General features: G+C 37.1%; 1 long non-coding RNA gene across 1 annotated transcript in view; it reads right to left on the reverse strand.

The window, feature by feature from the left end:
• Positions 1-5260, reverse strand: part of LOC139042686 (uncharacterized) — a 158577-nt gene that overhangs the window by 113085 nt on the left and 40232 nt on the right. The window lies entirely within an intron of this gene.

Below are 5260 nucleotides of genomic sequence, written 5' to 3' on the forward strand. Positions count from 1 at the left end.
AAAAATTAAGTGACCATAAACTTAAGAGTTTTTCCCACACTCTATATTCTATTCCATTGATCTATATGTCTATACTTATGCTAATATTTCACTCTCTTGAATAGTGTAGCTTTATAGCATGTTTTCAAATGGGAAGTGTGAATCTACCAATTTTGTTCTTTTAAAAAATTGTTTTAGCTATTGAGGGTAACTTGCATTTCCATATGAATTTTAGAATCAGTTTGTCAATTTTTACACAAAAGTCAATTGGGATTTTAACAGTAATCATTTAGAATCTGAAAATCAATTTTGGGAATACTGTCATGTTAACAATATTAAATCTTCTAATCCATGGATATGGGATGACTTTCCATTTATTTATGTCTTCTTTAATATCTTTCAATAAGGTTTTGTAATTTTCAGTGTACAAGTGTTGCATTTCTTTTATTAAGTTTATAACTATTTAATTTTTTTAATCTATTGTAACTGGAATTGCTTTCTTAATTTCATTTTGAGAATGTCATAGCTAGTGTAAAGAATGCAAAATGATTTTTGTATATTTCATGTAGGTCTTGCAATCTTGTAGAACTGGTTTATTAGAGCAACAGATCTTTTTAGTGGATTCCTTGGGATTTTCTTTATACATGATCACACCATCTGCAAATAGAGATAGGTTTACTTCTCCCTTTCCAATTTACATGACTTATATTTCTTTTCCTTGTCTAACTGCCCTGGTTAGAACTTGCACTTCAATGTTGAATAAAAGTGGTGAGAGTAAACATCCTTGTTATTTTCCTGATCTTAGAGGGGAAAATATTCAGTGTTTCACCATGAAATATGTTACTAGTGAATTTTTCATAGATGCCTTTTATCAGGTTAAGAAAGTTTCCTTATATTCATAGTTTGTTGAATGATTTTATTATAAAAGAATGTTGGGGGGGAGCTCCCCAGCAGGGTAGCGGTTAAGTTTGTGCACTCTGCTTCAGTGGCCTGGGGTTCACATGTTCGGAGCCCAAGCACAGACATCCACACCACTCATCAAGCCATCCTGTGGAGGTGTCCCACATATAAAATAGAGGAAGGTTGGCACAGATGTTAGCTCAGCAACACTCTTCTTCAAGCAAAAAGAGGAACATTGTCAACAGATGTTAGCACAGGGCCACCCTTCCTCACCAAAAAGAAAAAAGGATGTTGGATTTTGTCAAATGCTTTTTCTGCATCTATTGAGATGATCACATTGTTTTTTTAGTTTATTCTATATTTATATGGTGTATTATATTGATTCATTTTCATATCTTAAGCCAACCTTGCATTCCTGTGATACATCCCACTTTTCAATCACAGTGTATAACCCTTTTTAAATATGCTGCTGGATTTGGTTTGCTAGTATTTTGTTGAGTATTTCCATATCTATATTCACAAGAAATATTGGACTTTAGGTTACTTTTTTGTGTCATCTTCTCTGATTCAGTATCTAGGTAATACTGTTCTCATAGAATGAGTTGGGAAGTGTCACGCTTCTCTTCTTTTCTTTAGAAGAGTTTGTGAAATTTTGGTATTCTTCTTTAAGTGAATTCACCAGTGAAGGCCTCTTGGTCTGGGGTTTTCTTTGTATAAAGTTTTTTGGTAACTAATTCAATCTCTTTACTTTTTACTGATTTCCTACTTCTTCTACAGCCAGTTCCAGTCTTTGAGGTCTTTCTTAAAGGCTGTCTATTTCATGTATGCTACATAATTTCTTGGCATTCAACTGTTCATAGTATTCCCTTATAACCCTTTTTGTTTCTGTAATGTTAGTACTGATGTCCTGTCATTCATTCTTTGAGTTATTGGAGTCACCTCCTTTTTTGTTCTTGATCAGTCTAGCTGAAGGTTTGCCAATTCTGTTGATCTTTTCAAAGAACAGTTTTTAGTGTCATGGATTTTGTCTATCATTTCTCTATTCTCTATTTCATTAATTTCTGCTCTAATCTTTATTTCCTTCCTTGTACTCGATGCAGTTTAGTTTGCTCTTCTTTTTACAGTTTCTTAAGGTTGAAGGTTAAGTTACTGATTTGAGAGCATATTCTTTATTAATATAATCATTTACAGATGTATGTTTCCTTCTAAAAACTGTTTTTGGTGCATGCCATGAGATCTTGTTTGTTGCATTTTCATTTTCTGATGAGAATTTAGCTGTTAATCTTATAGGGGTTCACTTGTACATAAAGAGTCATTTTTCTCTTGCCTTTTTCAAGATTTTCTCTGTCTCTAGTTTTCAACATTTTGACTGTGATGTGTCTAGCTGTGGATCTCTTTGTGATTTTCCTACTAGTTCACTGACCTTCTTGGCACGTAGATTAATGTTTTTCATCAAGTTTAGGAAGTATCAGTTATTATTTCATCACGTTTTTTCTATTCCTTTCTCTCCTTTCCCTCTGGTTCTTCTGTTATGTATATGTCAGTATGCTTATTGGTACTTAACAGTGTCCCACTTTTCTCTGAGGCTCTGTTCATTTCCTTCACTCTTTTTCCTCTCTGCTCGTCAGATTGCATAATCTCTATTGTTCTATCTTTAAATTCTCCAATTCATTCTTTTGCTAGCTCAAATCTATTGTTAAGTTACTTTAGTGAATTTTTCATTTTGGTGACTGTACTTTTTAGCTCCAGAGTTTCCTTTTGGATCTTATCTATAATTTCTCCTTATTGATATTCTCTATGATGAGACATTGTCATCATGCCTTCTGTTAATTCTTTAAACATGATTTTCTTCAGTTTTTTAAACATTTTTAATACCTGCTTTGAAGGTTTTTGCCTAATATGTCCAACATCTGAGCCCATACAAAGGCAGTTTCTCATGCCTGCTTTATTCCCTATGCATGGATTACACTTTCCTGTTTGTTAGCATGTCTTGTAATTTTTGTTGAAAATTGGACACTTTAGATAATATTTTGTAGCAACCCTGTATACTGATCTCACACACACAAATTGGGGCTACTTATTGTTGTTTACTTATTTTGTTTGGTGCTTTGGTTAGACTAGTTCAGTGAAGTCTATTCCTCCAGCAATGTGCAGGCTGTGACATAACTCCCTCAAAGGCTCAGCCTTGGGCGAGCACACAGTCACCCTAGGATGACATCAGTTTTTAGCTAGGCTCTCTTTGTCAGTCTCTTTTACTTCATTCTCTGTTAAGCTGTCTGCCTCTGTTGATATCACATCTAGCTGTAAGTCTCCATTAATTGCAAGCTGATCTATTCTTTTCAATGATTCCCTGGGGCATAAGTTGCTACACAGTTTGATCCCTTTATTCTTAGGCCTGCTTGCAGGTATAGTTTTTGAGAAGACTTTGAGGCTTTTTTCTGATCTCAGGAGAGCTCTTAGTTCTCTTTTCCTGGTTCTTTCTGATGAACTAGCTGGTTTATGGCTTAGCTTATGGCTCATAATTAAGAGGAGCTAGCAACTTCTTAATTGCTTGCCTTCAAAATCTCCTTTGTTTTTTACACCATCTTTAGATGTAACACTCCCTACAATCTGTTTCAAATAAAGCCAGTCTACTTAGGAAGAGCTTCACAGTTCTCTATTCTTACAACTCACCTTCCGCACTGGGCAAAATATCTGAGCCACTGCTCCAGAGCTGGGGGTAGGAATAGGGCCCACTTCTCTTGGAGTGACCCCTGAGATTTACAAGGAGGGTGCTGGCCTGGGAAAGTAGCCTGTGATCATTTTGGCTTGCCTGTCCTGTTATCGAAGCTCCACACTATGAGCAAGCTGGGGCAAGGGTGATCAGAGCCCCAGTATTTTGGGCCTGCCATACCTTGGGTAAAGCCTCTGCCCTATGAGTCAGGGCTTAATGGAAGAAGAGAGCCCTAGACATCTCAGCTGCACTTGCCTGGAATTTAGCCTCTGTAACTTGAAGCTGGGGTGGATGAGAATGCTCACAGCCTCTCCTCCCAAGGAGATACCATAGACCTACATGGAGATCTAGGAGGATAACTATGGTTTTAGCTGAGGTGTTTTTGACTGTCTCTTTCCATGATCTCCCTGTTAATCTTCTGTCTGATCTGCCTATATTGGTCTCACACCCAGCTGTTAGTCTCCACTAATTGCTAGGTGATTGCCCTTCTTTTTTTTTGACAATGCTCTCAGGCATAAATTGCTCCATAGTGTGATCCAATTAGTCAGTCACTTTGCAGGCAGAGTCTTCAAGGGCAGTCTTTGAGGCTTGCTCCAATTCTAGTTTTCTCTTTAGCTGTTTCTTTACAACCTATTAATTTCATTGCAATAATTTTATTTTGTGATTTAAATCATATCCTGATATCTCCAATATCAAGTCTATTTCTTTTATATTGTTTCCCTGTCTGCCTTTTTAAAATGTTCCCTTATCAACTTTAAAAATACATTATTAATAAATATTCTGTTGGGATATTAACTAGAATTCCAAAAAATTTGTGTCTTAGTTTTGGAAGATTGACATTTTTATTAAATAATACCCCCACCCAAGAATATGTCCTCACATTTGTTCAAATACAAAATCCGTCAATATTACTCTATACTTTTCTTCATGTAGATGTCAGAGGCTGAGATGAGCTGGAGAGAGCTGAGCTGCCAGGTGCTACAGTAGTTAATTAAGACAACAAGGCAAAATAAAAATAACAATTCACTTTATTCATTCATTACAATTGGATAAGCAAAAGGAGAAAGCTCTGACTCCCCCAGTGTCCAATTTTTCCCACAGAACAGCACTGGAAGAGGATCAGATATATCAGTGCAGATGGGGAATTCTTTCATTGTCAAGGGAACACCAAACAAAAGGCTCCTGCCATCTTATGGACCCAGGGCCAGGGGAGATCAAGAGGGGGTAGGAGTGTAAAAGTACTGAGTGCTGAATCAAAGTGGAGAAAAATGTCGTAAGGCCACTTGTTGGGCAGTCTTGGGAGGCGCTTCTCAGAGAGACTTCAGCCAAGGATTCCTGATAAAGAGGCTTCTCAATGCAGACACCTGGGCTAGGAATGCAGATAGGTCTACAAGCATAGCTGGCCAAGGAAGCCTGAGATCTTGAAGGAAACTCCTTTTGGAGACTGGTTGTATACCAAGTCTGGCGTGGGGAGGGCAGCTTTCCCACAAGAGGTCTACCAGGTAAAGTCTTTGTAATTAATGGTTGAGCTTGAGAGATCACACATAGAATTTTGGCCAAGAACTGAACTCCTCAACAGGTTCTTTGCCTCTACGTTTTCAGATACAGTGACAAAAATTTCTAGGGAAATCACTTATCACTTTTATCTTTCCTGTATGTGTATTCTAC

The sequence above is a fragment of the Equus asinus genome, chromosome X (assembly GCF_041296235.1).
Source record: "Equus asinus isolate D_3611 breed Donkey chromosome X, EquAss-T2T_v2, whole genome shotgun sequence".
Lineage (NCBI taxonomy): Eukaryota > Metazoa > Chordata > Mammalia > Perissodactyla > Equidae > Equus > Equus asinus.